The sequence below is a fragment of the Nelumbo lutea genome, chromosome 8 (genome assembly GCF_056320005.1).
Source record: "Nelumbo lutea isolate HS-2025 chromosome 8, American lotus-T2T, whole genome shotgun sequence".
Lineage (NCBI taxonomy): Eukaryota > Viridiplantae > Streptophyta > Magnoliopsida > Proteales > Nelumbonaceae > Nelumbo > Nelumbo lutea.
The window spans coordinates 24,542,437-24,563,488 of record NC_142691.1 but is presented as its reverse complement, the minus strand read 5'-3'; the positions used below and the strand labels follow the sequence as shown (position 1 = coordinate 24,563,488).

At 41.8% G+C, this 21,052-nt stretch overlaps 1 pseudogene across 1 annotated transcript; it reads right to left on the bottom strand.

Annotated features, from left to right (window-relative positions):
- Nucleotides 1–1,813: 1,813 nt before the first annotated feature.
- LOC148843420 (shikimate O-hydroxycinnamoyltransferase pseudogene) lies at nucleotides 1,814–20,553 on the bottom strand (annotated as a pseudogene). Its single transcript, XR_016102862.1, has 3 exons — nucleotides 18,988–20,553; nucleotides 2,138–2,225; nucleotides 1,814–1,989 (listed from the first exon to the last, which is right to left on the bottom strand). The product of XR_016102862.1 is annotated as a shikimate O-hydroxycinnamoyltransferase pseudogene (transcript).
- Nucleotides 20,554–21,052: the final 499 nt, after the last annotated feature.

Below are 21,052 nucleotides of genomic sequence, written 5' to 3'. Positions count from 1 at the left end.
TTTCTTGGACAAACTTGTGAACTCTACGGAAACCAATCACTAGCTTTTACCGTGAAGAGGCTTTTCCATTAGGTCTCTAACATGGGAATGAGCTTTTCTGTATCTTAGATTAGATCGGATAATGGAATCCACTACCACTGGCACTCACACTCCACATTATTGACAAAATTCCCACTCTCAGTCTTGAAAAGCAACCCGCCCATTTTGTTCACTTACTCTGTTCTGTTCGTCCAAAATTCCGCTCCCATTTCTCTCAAATTGCAAGAGTTTTGCTGCATTTTCATGCAATGCAAATTGCAAAGTCATGAAATGGCAGCCAGGCCATGCAAACAAGCACCTTCTTGATTAATGCTTAATACAACGTCGCAGTTTCAGGCTTTCAGCAATTTTAAAAGTAGAGGATTCGGGATGACAAGCACCACCACGTTTAAACTTAAATGTGCCCAAATTGTTCCCTTTCATTTGTTTAGTTTTATCAGGAATTTTGTTTATTTATTCCTTACTTGGAGAACTAGGAAGCCATAAAAGCGGGGTAAAAACCATAGGATGTTAACCTGCTTGAGACTTGAAAAACCATTACTCAGCAAAACCAGAATAACTGTAAACTGTAAGGGTCCCTTCGGTTCACAGTAATAAGGGTCTAGAATCAGAATCAGAATCAGAATGGTCCCAACTGTTTGGTTGAACAGAATCAGAACCCCATTTTCATTCCTGGAGGATTGGGAGAATGGCCCATTCCCTCCCCCTCCCTTGGAAATGAGAATCAAGAGGAATAAACCATTCCAATTCTGATTCCAACTAAAACAAACAGATAATAAATTCTCACATGTTAAGACTTTTTTCTCAACTTTTTTGTTTCTCTCTTAATTCTATAAAAACAAACACAGCCTAAAGGATAACAACTTAAGATTTTCATTTGACATAGAAACACGTTTCTATGTTAAACCGGAAATGAGATAGGACATCCAGGCACATGGAACATGGAAGAGATATTCCCATGTTGGTGCCTCCACCACTCAAGTTGATGCGGATATAGGTCTTCTGAACAGAAGCATTCTTTCCATATAATAAGGCATAAATGAAGTGTGAATTGCTTGCAAGAAAACTCAAATACGACCTAGTCTATCTCATCTAGGATGAAGATTTAGATTTGAAGAGGCTTGAAAGATCTCTTACATTAATTGTTTGCAAGGAACCCAACAAAAAAAAAGGATAAAATAGTTGGGGCGCTTTGGGAGAGATGGCAAATATTTTAGGACCATAACCCAAGAATCAAGGCAGTAGCATGAAGCCATGAAGAGAACAGTTGGAACGAGTGCATGAAATGTAATAATTGAACTTAAATAACATTTTAAATATTAATAAACCAGCAAGTCTTCCCACTTAAACCGCAGGAACATAATAACAGTAAATCAACCAGATTGATCTATATGGAATGGCAAATTGAGTGCTAAAAATGATCATTTTCACCAAAATTACATGAATCAGATATCAAAATCACCCAATCTATAAAATTCTTGTAAGAAATCAATTAATCTTCCAATTGGATCTTATGGTATAAATCATCCAATTGTATGAAATAGACTGGGGTATCACATATGATGGTCAGAGATCCAACCCGCTTTTCTTGAAAAAATTTACAAGATAAACTGCAAAGCCACAAGTACAGAACATACAATTTGGTGGAATATTTCTTGATCGAACCTATACCAAAATCATCACTGTTCAGGTAGAAACAAAAATGAAAGTAATGGTGCATCACCATGGAATGTTGACTAACTTAAAGAAAATTTGCATTAAAAGAACAGCTAAATTGTTAGGATAATCAACTTTATTTGACTAGAAATTGGCCCTCTCTTTGAACCATATAGATTACAAACACAAATGCAGTTTGATGGTTACCAGGCAACTAGCAAACATCTATGCAGCAATCAACAAATACCTCAGCATCCTATGCTCTCCAAGGTTGAAGAGTTTATAAAAGACATTCTGCAAGCAACAACACATTAGCTAATCTCTCAGTGTGTACAATGAAGGCCACATTTCCAGCATCATAAAGAAGCAGACACAAAAGCAGAGAACGTAGAACATTTCTTGTGTTTCTTACAAGTGTGAACAGAAAGAAGTATGCACTCACATTCTAACACAACAGAAACAACAGTATCATTATCTTATTAATCCACAGGAACTTCAACTTCCATCTTCAGCCCAGTGTTGCCAAGAATCTGCAAATAATACATAAGGTTTTATCTTAAATTGATCAACAAACTCATAGTTAAATAAAACAAGTCTTAGAAACATTTAACATACTGAGGAACAAATTTGGTAGTACACTGTTGTACCATTATGAAATGACAAGTCCACCATCATAGCTTCTTTGTTCTGAACTATATCAAATAAACAAGGGTATGCCTCCTCCAACCAGTCTCACCACACCAGAGGTCATCCCAAAATCTTACCCTTGTTCCATCCCTGATTTTATATCTGATCCCCTTTAAAAAATCTGGTTTAGCAATCTGAATTCCTTTCCACAAGGCACACCCATAAGTAAGAGTAACATCACCTGTGTCCAAGTTATCTCCCCTTTGATCATATTTAGCATGACTAACTACCCTCAACAAAACCAACTCCTCATTATATCTCCAATGCCACTTCTCTACGTAATTATTTGAATAAGTACTTAAAATAAGTGGTGGGACCACACAATAAGTGGAAAATAAGCACTTATGTTTGGAAAAAAAGCCCATAATAAATGCTTATTTTCAAAAAAGTGCTTAATAAAAAGCCAACAGGAATAAGTGCTTATTCCTGTTTCATGGGACAAAAATTTCCCCATAGAAGTTCACAAATGACCGCATATGCCCCCGTGGATAGAGACAACTGTATCATCTTCTCCACTTTTGCGCAAGAAGCTTGCAGCAGTGGTGGCAGTGTGCAACCAGGGATGACCGGTGAGCTTCCATTGGCTTTTGTTTCCAGGAATGTGAAATCCTCACATATTCTTCTACATTTTGTTGGTCGTTTTGGGCATTTCTCTGGTTTTTTGGGTTGAAAACCCATTCTTGTGCCATTTTTTCACCAGATCTGCAATTGGGAAGACATCTAACCACCTAGTCGGCATCGATTCCAGGTTTGGTGAGTTCTGCACTTTTTTAAATTGTCCTAGCTATTTATGAATTGTTTAAACATTTTTGTATTTTTCTTACATACCAATGTGAATGAAAATGATAATACCTGAAATTTTCTTGTACAAAAAGTTGTTAAAATTTTATTTTTTTGGTGATTTTATTGATTGCAATCTTTTCTGTGATTATATAGAAAGAAAAACAATATTTGTTATTATTGGAATATTAATCTGAATTTCATTTTGGCAAAAATATTGGTATATTTTTTCTTCATGAATGGAATGATAATCCGAATTTGGTGGGTTTTTTCTATGATATTAGTATTTTTATTATTAATTTATTTTAGCATATTATTATTGTCAATTTATTATTATTATTATTATTATTATTATTATTATTATAAAATTTGTTTAGTTATTTTTTATATTTTCTTATATAAAATAAATCATAAAATAGTACCATGTGCGTGACATGTGGGCCCATGTGTGTCATGAGGGTTAGAGTTGCCAATTTCATCAAAATGGTTCAATTCAATATTCATAAAATAACATTTAGATGCATTAATTTGGGGTTATAATTGTCATTTCCGCAAAAATAAGTACTTATTTGTTAGGTGGCTCACAAAAACACTATATCCCAAATAAGTACTTAAAATAAGTGTAAGTTGTTTAGGCAAGGACCCCCAAACAATAATAAGTACTTATTTCTCAAACCACTTATTCACCAAGCATAATTAGACAAAGAGTCAATACCTTAAATATAAGACTTAATGAGAGAATTGAATGAGGTGAAAAGTAGTAGATCACATTATTATTTATGCCCTCACAATTAGAGAGGGACCCAATTCAAAAATAGGGGTATTTTAATCAAGAAGAAAGGTTTCACAAGCTTATTCGTACTTTTAATAGTAGATAGATATAGATATTGGAGCTACTCCTGTGTTCTTTGGAATAAGTTCATTTCTGGTTCTATTTAGTGATTTTAATAGGAACTTGCATGTGAATACATATAGAGGTGGTAAAACTAGAAAGGATAGGTAAGCACTATCACATTTTGCATGCTAATGGCAGATTTAGGATTCTATAAGGAAGCGCAATTGTTCGAGTGTAGGGTCTTATGAACACAGTCTTCATCTTAGAGGTCAGTCTTCGAGAGCATGAGGAATTTTTCATCATTGCCTGACTGGGATGACAATTGCAAATGTTAGTAGATGATTTACTTTGGCAAGTTTCTTGGGGCCTGTTTTGCAGGATGGTCAAGAAGATCAACTCTGCAAATGGCTTAAGGCCAAGGAATTTGAAACAATGAAGGTTCATGTTGAGTCTTTGGATATAGCTACAATCAAGATTAAGACTCAAAGTTGGTCAGCACTTACTTGGTGTATTCTTCAGACAGCTTGGACCACCTGCCAGGTTGTAAGAGATCTAGAAACATGGAGTTCTATGTTGTGGTGATGCAAAACCTACCACCTAAGGATTACCAAGCAACAGAAGTGCAGAATAATTTTTCAGCTAGGTACCAATCCTGTAGTTTTCTCACTTGTTTCATCACTTCACTCCATTCCTTGTTGCTTTCTTCGCATGCTGGGAAATATGAGTCTATTTTGCCCATTTTCTCCATCCCCCTCTATCAAAATGATAAAAAAGGAAGGAGAGTTTGCTTCTTATTCCCATATTAGATCTCCTCTATCTCTGCCCTGCTTCCATGTGGGCAGAGACCCCTGTAGAAGAGGGGCCAAGGATCTTCCTCTCAAGTCTCAACAGTACTTCTCAAGGCTCCACTGTCCCCCCTAAACAAGCAAAGAACACTACAGGGCAACAGGTGAGAAAATGGAAGTGCACTAACACACACAAAGCTCTAAAAGGAGGGGAAGACCAGGCAAAGGAAGGTCCTTGGGCTGTGGGTTTGAACCAAGGCCTTGCTAGTCTACCCTTAGGAAGAGTTTGTCCATGTTTCTAATGGAGTGTGGCTTGTATGGCGAGGTCTGGTGGACTGTGGGCCTCTCTCATCTATTGCATGATGCTTGGTTGGAGTGGTTAAGTCTAAGCGAAGTCCTCTCATGAATAGGCTAGGATAAAGGCTTTCCTTTGTTTGTGCTTTTTTCCTACTGTTGTTTTCTCCTAGAGCCTAGTCCAGCTTTTAAGGGGCTGGGTTTTAGGAGGTGTTGTGTCTGAAGAAGTGTGGTTTTCTCTTGGTTGTACGCCGTTTATACTATTTTCTCTTTATTTAATAAATAATACCTTACCATTCTCAAAAAAAAAATTGCATTTCTGCTACTTTGATTTTTGGGCAAGTAGTTTCGTGGATGCGCAAAACTCAGTCCATATAGCATTTCCAGTCTTAAAATCATTTTAAAATTTTCATTTTAGCCTAAGTAGTATCATATAGGACTCGAGATGCAGCCCTCCATTTTGACCATCCTATTCTAATTCTATGGGTAGCATCCTCTTTGTTTTTTTTTTTTTGGATAAATAAGCAATGTTTCATTAATATCAGTTACAAGCTTCCCATGGGTGGCATCCTCTTTGATCTCTCCCTTGTTATGAATTATCAAACCAAGGTAACAAAAGAGGTCACATTGAGATATCTCTTGATCTATAATAATGACTAAGTCTTGCAGTCCATGAAATCCATATGTGGGACAAGGAAGAAACATCCATGGGGTTCTACATTCATTAAAGTGGTGGAGGGGTTTCATGTTCTTGAAGGCAGAAAATGCTACCCCTATTACTCTAAAGCTAGATAAGGTGCAGAAAATAAGAGATTACTGACCTACCATCCTTTTAAAAGGTAAAGCATGTTCTATAAAAAATGAGATAGAAGACCCATGTACACCAAGGATCTGTACATTGGGAATATACAGTTAAGTCCTTTGATTTACAAAAAGAGTAACTAACAAAAAACGTATCATATATTTTGTTTTTGAACAACCTATGAATCCCAGTCCAAGATAAAACTTTCCCATTTAGATTAGCCTTCAGTCATCCTCAATGGGAGTATCTACATGCTCACAGAACAAGTTCGACATCTTGTCTCAAATCAGGTATTGGCTCCATCGTTTCCTCACAAGGTGCATTTGAAAAAGGATGACAAATCCTAGATGGTATGTTAATTGCCAATGAGTGCATTGGTTCAAGGGAATGACCTAGTCAACCATGTGATGTATGCAATACAGACCTCAAGAAAGCTTACAGCCACATAAAATGGGATGTCATGGATTATATTTTGCACTATATGGGTAATAGGCTTCAGTCACAAATGATGAAAGAGGTTCCAGTGAATCCAACAAGGGATGTCAGTGCTAATCTTAGGGTACTGGAGAGGAGTTTCGTTGGTAGATTTGTCAACTGCAAACCAGATATGGAAGAAGTTAGGAAGTGGGTTGTTGCTGTCTGGTGCCCCAAAAGACATTTGTAGGTGAGGAAACTAAACACGGGGTTCTTTCTCTTTACGTTTGATAGTGTGGAGGAGGCAAACTTCATTTTGGAGAGAATAAAATGAGACGTGTTTCCCAGGTCTTAGAATCGGGAGGTGGAACCCCCTAGTTGGTGCTATTAGAGATTTGGGTCCGACAAGCCTGGTGTGGATAACCATCTTTGGCATCCTGTTGCATGTGTGGAGTAATCCTATGCTCAAAGTGGTTGGAGACGCTTGTGGGAGGTTCAGATTTGTCGATGCAAAGACGAACTCCTGGCAGAATTTGAATGTTGTGCATATATTGGTGGAGGTGTCAGAAATTCAACCGGTGCCTTCTCTGCTTTCCCTTCGTTTTGCGGGGGAGAGTTATGAATTGAGATTAGTAGTTAAAGGATCCTACCGGTTAAGGTGGGTGGATAATTTTCTTCAGTGGAAGGGACCTACTGGCGAAAGTGTTCAGACCTCAGCTGTTGCAGGTAAGAAGTCGAACAGTCAGGAAGTGGAAGGAAGAACTGAGGTGGATGATTAAATGCAGAAGCTGGGTAAAAAAAAAAACAAAAGGGGAAAACAAAGAAAAAAGGTCCAAATAGAAAGAAAGAGGGGAAAGAGAAGCTAGAGGAGCGTAGTTCTAAAGGAGCTGGTGTAAAAAAGCAGAGAAAGAAAAAATTGAGGTTGAAAGTCTAAGATGTGAGGTGGATTATGATAAAGGGAGTGTTGCAAAAAAGGAGAAGAAGCGGTAAGTGATTTGTTTGGTTAAAGGGTATTTTGTTGCAGTCTCCATGGTTGGGCATACACACAATCTTGGGGAGCTTCAGAGGGAATAATAACTTTGTGGAAAAAATGCAGAGATGAAGTGTACTAAGGAGTTAACTGGGAGGTACTCAGTGTCCATCAAGTTTAAGCAGATGATGGATGATTGGGAATGGGTTTTAACTAATGTTTATGGACCCACCTCTTATAAGGAAAGGGAGGGACTTTGGGAGGAATTAGCAGCAGTGAGAGGTCTATGGGAGGGACCCTGGTGTTTGGGAGGATATTTTAATGTCATAAGATTTTTGAGTGAATCAAACAGCCCAAATCACCAAGTTACAACGAGAATGAGGAAGCTTAACCTCTTCATAGAGAGCTTTGAGTTGTTGGATTTACCTATTTAGAGGGAAAATTATACTTGGTCAAATTTTCAAGAGGTTCCCACTTGCTGTAAGTTAGACAGATTCCTTTTCACAACTGATTGGGAAGTGGCTTGGAGGGGATTAGTAGTTACAACTCTGCCAAGACATGTTTCAGACCACTGCCCAATAAGTTTGACCCAAGAGAGATTGGGGAGTGGCCCCAGCCCTTTTAGATTTGAGAATATGTGGCTTTTGCACCTTGAATTCTTGCCAAAGGTGAAGGAGTGGTGGGAGGAAGATTAAGTGGATTTCAGATGGAAGGGTTATAGATTCTATAAGAAATTGTGTTGGGACCCAAATACCTTCCCCTAACCCAGCACAGGGAGTGGAGCAGGCCACAACCCATCAGCAGTACTCAAGGAAGCAGAAAGGACAGGTGACAGAGCCTCAGAATTAGTTAGACACAGAGAGGGTGATTCTGTCGACAGAAGATATTCCCTCCATGATATTTCCCAGAGTTTGTTATCAGTTAGTTATTCTGCCTATCAGAGGATATTCCCTCTATGATTACACCTGTAGGCCAGATATATAAGGCCATACTCTTTTAAAGAAGGAATGAATGAATATCCCCTGTTTTTCTCTTTCACTGAATCCCTCTTTTCCTACCTTCCCTTCTCTTCTTCCTCTCCATTTTCTGTTTTCAGGAGGTTAAGCCACCCTCGAAGTGGCCTCCGAGGTGAGCGGTATCTCACCAAGTTGGTATCAGAGCAAGGTTGTAGACCAGCTATGCCGCAGACAAGATCCTCTACCATGGAAGACAGAGTCGACCAACTTGAGATTGGGTTCCACCAAGTACTGAACGAACTCAGGGATCTCAAGGTGGTCATCTCTAACCTCGCCTCCCAACAATAGTCCGGCGAGACCAGTCAGCCAACAGGGGCCGACGCCTCTTTTTCCGGAAGCCAAGGAACTGGGGGTTACCCCGCTGGAAAGGTTACTAAAATCAATTTTCCCATCTATTCCAGTGGAGATCCCATTCCATGGATCTTCAGAGCAGAGAAATTCTTCGAGTACCATGAAACCCCTGCACACCAACGCGTCGCCATCGCCTCCATTCACCTTGAAGGAGACGCTATTCTTTGGCTTCAGTGGTATCGACAAACCCATCCTCAGGTAGCTTGGGTGGAGTTCACGGAAGCTCTGTGCATCCGTTTTGGGCCAACGACGTTCGTGGATTATGACGAACTCCTCACTCGATTAAAACAGACGGGGACAGTAGCAGACTACCAGCTCGAGTTCAAAAGAATGGCGACCAGAGTACATGGATGGTCGGAGAAGGCCTTGGTTGGGTGTTTTGTGGGAGGTCTCAGAGAAGACATCCGCCTGGAAGTGAGAGCTCTTCAACCAGCGATAGTCATGGCGGCGGTGGGCATGGCTCGCTTGCAAGAAGAGAAGATTGATAGCATGCGCAAGACAAGCAAGCCATCCTATCCGAATGTGAGGGCTCTCTAGTGGGCCGAACAGCAACCCCAAAAACAAGTTGGGGATCCTTAGAAGCCCATTTTGCCCAGGCCCACTATGCCTTTCAAGCGCCTCTCGTGGGCTAAGATGCAGGCCCAACGCGAGAAGGGCCTCTATTACAACTGTGATAATAAGTTTGGGCCGGGCCATAAGTGTCGGGTCCAGCGAGTATTTCTCCTTCAAACAGAGGGAGAACCGGAGGGGACAGAACCAGAGCACCTCGAAGACTGTGAGCTGATATCAAGCGAACCAGAACCGGTTGGAGCCGAGATCTCTCTACACGCTCTCATGGGCCTCAATCCTCTTCAGTCCATGCGAGTTGAAGGAAGATTGGGTGGCCGATCTGTGATGGTTTTGATTGATAGTGGCTCTACTTTGAATTTCATCACTTGCCGTTTGGCAAAGCAACTAGGTATGACTATACACCCCATTCCTCTCTTTTCAATCCATGTGGCTAATGGGAATCAGATGTTATGTGATGGTGTATGTAAGAAGGAAAGGATCCTCGTACAGGGCCATAATTTCGTGGTAGATCTCCACCCATTGGAATTCTTGGGGGCTGATATTATTTTGGGAATCCATTGGTTACGTGGCCTAGGTCCTGCATTGTGTGATTGGGCCAGAATGACAATGGATTTTTGCCAAAATGGATAGACCTACCATTTGCAAGGGGTGCGGCCCCCTAGTCCCTGAGGTGATACCTTAGCCTCTATAATACGGGCCTCCAAGGATACTGGACAGCCCTTGTTTATGCATTTAGGCATTCAGCCCACAGTTCCAATTTTATACAATCAGGACTGTGACCAACCTACTGAAGCTCAACACCAGAGCCTAAGTTCGACCCTCGATCAGTTTGGTGACATATTCAAGGAACCGAACCAATTACCTCCACCTCGGGCCCATGACCATCAGATACCCCTCTTACCCGAATCCAAACCAGCCAATGTGAGGCCATATAGATACCCTTATTTCCAAAAGCTGGAAATTGAGAAGGCAGTAAAAGAGCTACTGGACAAGGGGCATATACAGACCAGCACCAGCCCATTTTCATCCCCCGTACTCCTAGTGAAGAAGAAGGATGATGGTTGGTGGTTTTGTGTAGATTACTGGGCCTTGAACCAGATTACAGTGAAGGACAAGTTCCCAATACCTCTCATTGATGAACTGTTGGACGAGTTAGGAGAAGCACAAGTGTTCTCCAAACTAGACCTGCAGTCCAAGTATCATCAGATCCGGGTTCACCAGGCTGATATCCACAAGACAGCCTTTAGGACCCATGATGGCCATTATGAGTTTCTGGTTATGCAGTTTGGTCTTACCAATGCCCCCTCCACCTTTCAGGCCCTCATGAATGACATCTTCAGGCCTTTCTTAAGGCAATTTATTCTGGTATTTTTCGATGACATCTTGGTTTGCAGCAAGGATTGGGGCACCCATATGAAACATCTTAAACTTACCCTCACAATTCTGAGAGAGCACCAGTTGCATGCCAAATTGGCAAAGTGCTCCTTTGGACAAAGACAGATTCGGTACTTAGGCCATGTGGTTGCTGCAGACCAGGTCATGGCAGACCCAGAAAAGATAGGTGCCATCCAAAATTGGCCCAAGCCCACCACTGTAAAGGCTCTCATGGGTTTTCTTGGGCTTACCGGTTATTATAGGTGCTTCATTAAGGGGTATGGGCTTATGGCCGCCCCTCTAACACGCCTGTTAAAGAAGGATCCGTTTGGGTGGGCTGATGATGCCCAACGGGCCTTTGAAGGGGCAGTTCTGATGCATCAGGTGGCCTTTCGGATTTCTCTCAACCCTTTGAAATAGAGTGTGATGCATCAGGTGTCGGAGTGGGGGCCGTTCTGATGCAGAAGGGGCAACCCATTGCTTATTTCAACAAAGCTTTCTCAATAGCTCACCAAAATCAGTACACCTATGTCAAGGAAATGATGGTCGTGGTAATGACAGTACAGAAATGGCGTGCATACCTATTGGGACACCAATTTATCATCAGGACAGACCAAAGAAGTTTGAAGTACATAGCAGAACAAAGGGTGCACACCCCGGAGCAGCAAAAATGGCTTAGTAAACTAATGGGATTCGACTACCACATCGAGTATAAACCTGAGCCTGCCAACAAAGTAGTTGATGCCTTATCACGGGTAGAAGAGCTGACCCAACTAACCTGCTCTCAGCCCAGTTTTCCCTTATTTGAAGCTATACGGCAAGAAGCCAGATCTGATCCACAGCTGCAAGACATCAGGGAAAGGTGGAAAAGTGACCCTTCTTAGGTTCCAGGTTACCAAATTGTGGGGCCTGATCTTTTCTTCAAGGGTAGGTTTGTGGTTGCTCCAAATTCCACCCACAAAACTGAACTGCTAAGGTTGTTTCATGATTCCGCATTGGGAGGACGTTCAGGGGTGCTACGGACCCTAAAAAGACTCAGCAGCCACTACCATTGGGTAGGAATGCACAAGGATGTGTTGCACTATGTATCAGAATGCCCAACTTGCCAACAGCAGAAATACTCCTCACAGTCACCCGCGCAGTCACCCGCGAGCCTTCTACAACCCCTCAAGATTCCAGAGCAAGTGTGGGAAGACCTCTCCATGGATTTCATTACAGGACTCCCTCGTTCTGCAGGAAAAGAGGTCATCATGGTAGTGGTTGACCGCCTCACCAAGTATAGCCATTTCTCTGCTTTCCCTCACCCTTACACTACAACAATGGTGGCCGACATTTTCATACGGGACATGGCGAAACTGCATGGAACACCAAGATCCATTGTCTCGGACCGTGACCCTACCTTCCTAAGTTCATTTTGGAAGGAGTACTTCAGATTGCAAGAAGCCCGACTACACCCATCCACCAGCTATCACCCGCAAACTGATGGACAGACTGAAGTCATTAATCGATGCTTAGAAGCCTACCTTAGATGCTTCACAGGGGAGAAGCCTAGACAATGGGCTCACTGGCTTCCGTGGGCAGAATAATGGTACAACTCAACTTATCAGTCAGCTGCAGGGGTGACACCTTTCAAGGCCCTATATGGCAGAGAACCCCCTCCCATATTACCCTATGAATATGGGTCGTCCAAGGTGGCAGAAGTAGAGACTCGCCTACTGGAAAGAGACGAGATTCTTAGATTGCTCAAGGCCAATTTGACAAAGGCCCAGCAACGAATGAAGATCAGCTATGACTCTCACCACCGCCCATTAGAGTTTTAGGTGGGTGAATTTGTCTACCTTAAGCTCCAACCTTAAGACCTCTCCATGGATTTCATTACAGGACTCCCTCGTTCTGCAGGAAAAGAGGTCATCATGGTAGTGGTTGACCGCCTCACCAAGTATAGCCATTTCTCTGCTTTCCCTCACCCTTACACTACAACGATGGTGGCCGACATTTTCATACGGGACATGGCGAAACTGCATGGAACACCAAGATCCATTGTCTCGGACCGTGACCCTACCTTCCTAAGTTCATTTTGGAAGGAGTACTTCAGATTGCAAGAAGCCCGACTACACCCATCCACCAGCTATCACCCGCAAACTGATGGACAGACTGAAGTCATTAATCGATGCTTAGAAGCCTACCTTAGATGCTTCACAGGGGAGAAGCCTAGACAATGGGCTCACTGGCTTCCGTGGGCAGAATAATGGTACAACTCAACTTATCAGTCAGCTGCAGGGGTGACACCTTTCAAGGCCCTATATGGCAGAGAACCCCCTCCCATATTACCCTATGAATATGGGTCGTCCAAGGTGGCAGAAGTAGAGACTCGCCTACTGGAAAGAGACGAGATTCTTAGATTGCTCAAGGCCAATTTGACAAAGGCCCAGCAACGAATGAAGATCAGCTATGACTCTCACCACCGCCCATTAGAGTTTTAGGTGGGTGAATTTGTCTACCTTAAGCTCCAACCTTATCGCCAGGTCTCAGTGGTAAGACGGGCTTGGCACAAGCTAGCTCCCAGGTATTATGGGCCCTACAAGGTACTGGAAAGAGTGGGCCTTGTTGCTTACAGATTGGACCTCCCTACTATCTCGAAGCTTCATCCAGTGTTTCACATCTCTCTTCTCAAGAAGGCTGTGGGAAATCATACTCCTATCTCATATAGCTTACCCTAATTCACTGAAGAAGGGGACATTTACACAGAGCCCATCAAAATTGTGGATTTTCGATGGGTCCGACGAGGTGGGCAGGTTGTACCAGAAGCCAATGTAGAATGGGTCGGGCTGCCCCCCAGAAGACGCCACTTGGGAACCTTATCTAAGGCTGAATGAGAGGTTCCCGAACCTAGACCTTGAGGGCAAGGTCAATGCTAAAGAGGGAGGAATTCTTGGGACCCAAATACCTTCCCCTAACCCAACACAGGGAGTGGAGAACCTCAGAATTAGTTAGACACAGAGAGGGTGATTCTGTCGACAGAAGATATTCCCTCCATGATATTTTCCAGAGTTTGTTATCAGTTAGTTATTCTGCCTATCAGAGGATATTCCCTCTATGATTACACCTGTAGGCCAGATATATAAGGCCATACTCTTTTAAAGAAGGAATGAATGAATATCCCATGTTTTTCTCTTTCACTGAATCCCTCTTTTCCTACCTTCCCTTCTCTTCTTCCTCTCCATTTTCTGTTTTCAGGAGGTTAAGCCACCCTCGAAGGGGCTTCCAAGGTGAGCGGTATCTCACCAAATTGCAATTGCTGAAAGCAAGAATTAAGTTGTGGAATGAAGAGAGTTTTGGAAAGATTGAAGAAAGAAAACGGAAAATCCCCAATACAGCATTATTGGGGAAATGATTGTGGAGATTGCCTTTGGAACAGGACTGACTTTGGCAGAGTGATTATTAGCATTCATGGATTGGCAAACAATGGTTGGGATGTAGGAGTCAACCCTAGGGCTTCTCGGTGCACTCCCTGGAAAGCTATTCATGGTATTTTACCTTCTTTCCTTCCTCGTGTCAAATTTGATGCTTGTGCAGGAAATAAGGTCTTGTTTTGGGAAAGATGCTTGGGTTGGAGACATTCCCCTCAATGAAAGGTTCCCTTCTATTTATTCACTTTCTAAAACTAAAAGAAAAGTGATCTCTTCAGTTTTTACTGATAACTCTTGGGACTTGGGTTTGAGGAGAGGTCTAAGGGAGTCGGAAATGACAATGGTGGATGAATTAATTAACCTTCTAGGGTCAACTTACTTGGACCAGTCTTGTTTGGATAGTAGAATTTGGAAACCTTCCCCATCTGGTGTGTCACTTGTTCCTCCTTTTTTGATATCCTCATTCAACCATCAAACCCTGTAAGGAGCTTTCCTTCAAAGGAGATTTGGTGCCAACCTGTACCCCTAAAAGTTTGGGCTTTTTGTTGGGAGGTGGTTATCCAAAAAATTAATACTCTAGATATGTTGCAAAGAAAAAGGCCAAATGTTTGCCTATCACCCCATGTTTGTAGCCTCTGTTTGGGATCTAGTGAGACGATCACACACCTATTGATTTCTTGTCCATTTGTATGCTTTATTTGAACCTGGTTATCTTCTATCTTTGGTTGTAGATGGACACCTCTCCCAGATGTGGCAAGCCTTTTTGACCCAAGTTTTTTCAAGCAACCGAAGAGGCGTGGAAGATTAATGTAGAGAGCCACAAGAGCAGCTATCTTATGGTCAGTTTGGGAAGAAAGGAATAATAGAATCTTTAAAGGCGTGGAGAAATCCAAGGAGGCAAATGTAGAAAGGATAATTATTATAACCATTCATTGGTTGAAAACTCTGGATTTGTTTAAAGACTTCTCAGCTGAAGACATTTACAAGAATTGGGAAGTGGTGGCTTCTACAACTTCCATGAAACCTATTGTATAGGAATTGCGGTCCCCACCAACACAACAAAGAGTGAAATTGAACTTTGATGGGAGTTCAAGAGGTAACCCGGGCCCTTCAGGTATAGGAGTATTATTAAGAGATGGAAAATGGCAGAATTGTGGCTTTGTTTTCAAAACCAATAGGAGTGGGGGACTCATTGAGAGCGGAGGTGATGGCCTTGCTTCAAGGTGTAAGATATGCAAAACAGTTGGGGTTACACCAAATTGAGATTGAGGGAGACTCTAAATTGTTGATTGAGTGGCTGCAATCTGGTAAGTTGAGAGCCTGGATTTATAGACAGCCCATAAGGGAAATCCACAATATAACAAGGGAGGTCGGTGCATGCTTCAAATGGACAAGAAGATCAGCTAATGGTTTAGCTGACACGTTGGCTAAACAAGGGACTGTGAGGGAGAGTATGTTCTGGGCAGTTTTGTAAGAAAGATTATTGGGGGCTCAACACCTACTTAGGGGTTGACAGCTGTACTTAAAAAGTTATTTTTATAGTCATTTTAATGATGTTACCGTTTCCAATAAAAAAAATGAGGGCAGTTTTGGCATTTTAGGAAAGTTGAGTGAGGCTGGACTGAGGAGCTATCGTGAAGATCAAGGCTGCAGGAAATCAAAGAGTTGTGAAGTAAGTGGGAACCATCTGAACCTGGCTGACTTAATTGCTAATGCAGCCTGATTACTTTAGTGGGTTGTGGTTCTGATGTGGAGGAGGAGGGGTACAAGGAAGGTTTATTTGAGAAGCGGTGGATTCTGAAGAGACACTTAGGATCACTGGGTCAAGTGGAGGGCCAAGTGGGTCCTAAAAGTCGATTGTTATGAAGGTAGGAAGGCCAACCGGTGCATGAAAGATAAAGTGAACAAAATTTGGTCTTTGAGTTCCAAGCAGCCAAAGTTTAAAAGGTTCGGAACTTTCGGTAGAAGTTTTCCAAGAAAGGAAAAGGGAGAAGCTTGGGTCTCTGGGCGATCACTGAATATGATAGGAATGGTGCAAAGAGGTTAGTTAAAGGAGCTAGGACGGTGCATGATGACCATTGCCTTCCTCCAGTTGATGGTGCTTCAGGCCTCGGTTCTAAAGATGTTGGAGATCCGGTGGCCCCTGTTCAGGTGGAGAAAATTGCAGCAGAGCCTCAGGAAAACATGGATGTCCTGGACAAGTCTGATATTATTGCCCCTCGAGAGGTTCCTTCAGCCAAGCTGATAAGGTTGGGAGTGGGGGAGGAGGAGCCTGAGGTAGAAAGTGTCGATGTTCGTGCTAAAAATGAGATCAAAGATGAGGTGGTGGGAGGGAGGGCTTTCGAGGCAGGCAGCAGCGGTGGTTGCCAGGATGAGAATCTAACCGGTGGCAACTTGCGTTTTGAAGAAGTGAGGGTCGGAAGATTAGGCGTCGATCTGGGTCGAAGGAGCAAGGTTGATGAGAAGAATGTGGAGTTAGATAATGGGGGAACTAGCAAGAAAACACGGGTTTCAAGAAATCCTCATGTTGTTCATGTGACAAATTTTTTTCCCAGTTGAAGATTGGTCTAGTAGGGGCAGGACCTACAAAAAGTTTTAAATGGGTTTACAAAAGAAAAGGATCAAAAGGCATTTGTCCATCAGATTCTAGTCTTCGTGGAGCAATGATTCAAGCTCAACCACCAGATCCCCGTCTAGGTAAGGTGCAACAAAAAGAGAAAGAGAGTTTTGAAGGTTCTAAAGTTGATGAGAATTCAATGGAAAAGAACGAAGAATTGCCTCTTCAGAAGTTAGTGAAGAAAGAAGTTAAGATTGGCAAAAGTTTTGGCTTATTTTTTGGGAAGGTGAGGATTTTGCTATGAAGGCTTTTGAGGAGTTTGAGAGAAAGAGGAAGGAAGAGAGTTTGAAGAAAGTAGTAATTGGGGAGGGAAGAAAGAAATGGAATGAGGATGTCGATAGGCATGATGGAGTGTTCAAGGGCGAGGAGTTGGGAGATGATGTTGGGGCTTTGCGATTCAAGGAGCTCGATGAAGGTGTCCAGAAGTGTGCTTTTTGGTTTTTATGTTGTTTGGCTGTAATCTGATGTCAAAGGTAGTGAGTGTTTGTGTCTGTTGCTTTCTATCGAGTGATTCTTTATCACCTTTCTCTTGTATTCTCTTTTTCTTTTAATGAATTTATCCTTATTCTTCAAAAAAAAAACAAAAACAAAAACAAATGGTGGAAATTGACCAAGTTATGCATTTCTTCAGATCAATTCTCAGCTATGATAATGGAGTATCTGAGGATTTTTTTTTTCAAAGTGAAAAGAATATTACGTTCATTATTGCATCTGAGGCTCTCACTAGACTACTTCAGAGAGCAGAACCAGTAGATATGGATTCAGGTTTCCAAAGCATTATATACTGACCTGGTAGCACATTTGTATATACTCACAATATTTGAGACACTAAGCATGAATCTCTGAGGTGTCTCAGGTGTACTCATCTGTTTTGAGACAATTTCTGGCCTTAGAATCAATATTTTAATGAGGGAAATATTCTTGGTGGGTGAGATTCCAAATCTGATTGAGTTAGCAAGTGCTTTTTCTGGCAGGGAATTGGCACTCCTAACTAGATACCTCAGCTTGCCGCTTGATGCAAACTAAACTCAGCTCAACACAACTAAGCCTTGTCCCAACTAAACAGGGTTGGCTATATGGATCCTGTTCTTCCATTACACTGTTCAATGTCATATCCATTTTTAAATTATGGGCCATCAAATCATTTCTTATGGTTTCAACCAATGTCCTTTTTGGCCTACCCCTAGCTCTTCTCGACCCTCCAACTTGTAGCAGATCACTTACTAATGTTGTAGATGGTCTTCACTGCACATGGTCAAACAATCATACTACCCATTGAAGCTAATCCAAGTTCCTATAAAACCACCAATCTTCTTCCCATAACATCCAAAACATCTCAGCATCATGATAGAGAAAAGAAATGGACTAAAAAAAGACCTAGTCCTAAGACCATGGGCCCACAGCCCATGTTTGTAGCTTACATGCAAGACAGCCCATGAATTGGGCCCATTCCAGCAGTAATGTGGGGCCAATACAGATTCTCTCAATCAAAGATTTGATTTGGCATCATATTAGTCAAAGATTGAGAAAACATTTTAGATTTATTTCTTTCCTTGTTTAGTTACATTTTTTTTTATAAGTTGTAATTTTATTAAAAGAATGTATACATACAGAAAATCATCCATGTAGAGGTACAAGATGCTATCTCTCAACCATTACGTTTACATTACAACTGAGCCCAATACAATCAATCCCTAGTTGCCCCTAGCTTAGTTAATGTATGATGCATCAACCAACCTGTTAGCAGACCCTCAACACCAATCTGCTTGTTAACCATTTGAACCTTTTAGCTTCATCCCTATTAGCTTCAACACCCTCCACTTGTAGTCTAATTTTTAATGTATAGGCGGTTCCGACTATATTTTTTTCTAATTTAAAACTAATTCAAAAGCAAAGCTATTTTCTTATCTAGATGGTGGGTCAATGATCCAACTTTTCAAAGAAACCCATGATGCCATAATTGAATAATAAATATTTAGAAAAAGATAGAACACCAAAAATGCAAATGTACAAAATTTTGTTAAAAATATTTGAAAACATTTCTGATGTTATATATTTATCATATTAAATATAATAATTATTAAAATAAAAGTTATTTTTATTTATGATAAAAATGCAATACAAAATCTAATAATAATAATAATAATAATAACAATAATAATAATTGTTATTTCCTACAAGCATTTAAGTTTATTTTTAATCATATTGTCACTTTTGCTAATTTTCAATTTTATCTTAATTATAATATATCTAAAATTCAAATAATTAATATGAAGAAAAATTTCTCACATATGTGAGTAATTACTAGTTAGCATTAAGATTGGCATAATGACAAAATTAAAATGATATCTATAATGCTAAAAAAGGTATCATACTTAACTAATTACCTCATAGGTGAGATGGTCGAATGGCACCCCCTTCAGTTACATGCACAGAATCGAAGAAACTGTCTATATGTAAGCTCTCTGTGGTATGCATGCTGCTCCCTGCTCTAAAGGCCCTCATAGAGTAATTCTTTGAACCTGACTATATGCTCTGTTTGTAATCGCAAATATATGATGATGCCTCCATCTTCTGCTGACACCAAGAATGCCCTGCCATCTGGCCTCACGGTGGCGGGACCATGTGGAACGGTTGGCCCCACCCAAAGTCCACCGAATACAATGGTAGCCCTACCAGCTTGTGATGGTCAAATTAGGGCACCGGTAGCCAAGTCTGAACCGACTCAAATCACGATAACTTCCTAAAAAGTCAATAGCCGATCGAACATACTCATCTGTCATCCTCTTAATACTTTCTCTAATCTTGCCGGCAGCGTAACTGAGAGGCTTTGATATTAGGTCGCCAGCTTTTGCCATTGGAGTTGTTGGGAACGTTGCATTTCCAAAGTAATTGGCTGGAAAATCTGGTCCTAAGCGACGACGGCAGTCGACTGAGACTTTTACCTTGGTCTCTTGCTCATTCACCAATCCTCGCGCCTTGGACGCACATCTCCATATGTGTCCCGCCAAGGACTCATACCGGCTGTACTCACGATTATCTACGTTGCCATTGTTTTCTCGTCCTTCATTAGCTACTCTCTTCAGGAGCTCTACTTGGTCAGAGCTAAGCTTTAGTACAGCCACAGTGGTTTCCTTCTTCTGCTCCTCCATCTCGTCCACTTGACCCACCAACATTGGTGGTCGCTTGTACTCTATGTGGTCGAACTTGGGCGTGTCCTCATTCTGAACTCTAGGATGTAGAACAGTCCTATCAAGAAATGGCGTCAACTCTGGATCTACCATGTTGGAACGAGCCATTTGGGCCCATGTAGTAATGAACAGCATTGATGCTGCTCCATCTGCTACTACGTGTGATATCCCCATGCCTAAGCAGATGCCACCACATCGAAAGGAAGTGATTTGCACCGCCAACGGTGGCCATTCGTTGATTTGGGTCCCGTTATAATCAACGTAAGGAACTAGTTTACTCAGCTCTGGAGTTGGCATGAAGTTGCCCAAGTCGTCAATGCAGGAATGAGACTCAGCTTCCACGAACAGAGCACCTTTCCCGTTGCAGTTGCGCTCTAGACCGCCGTCCTTGTCCTTCTCAATACGTCCCGTGAGTGGGTAGAATTCCACCAGGGCTTGACTTAGTGCAGTCTTCATGGTTTCTGCCGAGAAGAAGTTGGGTTGGCCATTAGGTCTGTAGAAGTAAACAGTCTCAGTAGTCCAAGGCTTTATCTGATCAGTTGGAGATTGACCAAGCCAGTGAATTGGTGTCGGTTTTAGTGGCTTCACTGCGCATGAACCCTTCAAGGTCACCTTCACCATCTCTCTGTTGCGCTCTCTCTCCCTCTCTCTCTCTCCCTCTCTCTTCTCTCTCTCTCTCTCTCGTACTGTCTCCCAACCTCAATTTCTCTATACTTGCTGTGTGGTGTGGCTGATATAGAATTTAAAGTGGGCAATTTGATTTCTGAGAAGTCTAGCAACCTTCACAGTTGGGTTGATGATATGGGTTTCGTGCCAATTACGACGCTCTGATCACCTCAGAATTTTTTAACCCGCCGTCCTGACCGTGAATTGATGTCAAATTGGCGGGCAGATGCCGTATACAGGGGATTAACAGAAGACTAGGGTTGTCATTCAGAATTCCGCATAGCATTCTCTATTTTGTAAATTGCTGAAGTGAAACCTCCCCCGTACAGCTGAATTTCTGACCGTTGTGGCAAATTACGCTCTGATCGTGTGGTCATGATTCATCTATCAAACAATTTAATTATTGATCGGTACAGATCAGAATTTTTTAACCCCACCGTCCTGACCGTGAATTGATGCCAAATTTGTGGGCAGATGCCATATACAGGGGATTATCAGAAGATTAGGGTTGTCATTCAGAATTCCGCATGGCATTCTCTATTTTGTAAATTGCTGAAGTGAAACCTTTCCCGTACAGCCGAACTTCTGACCGTTG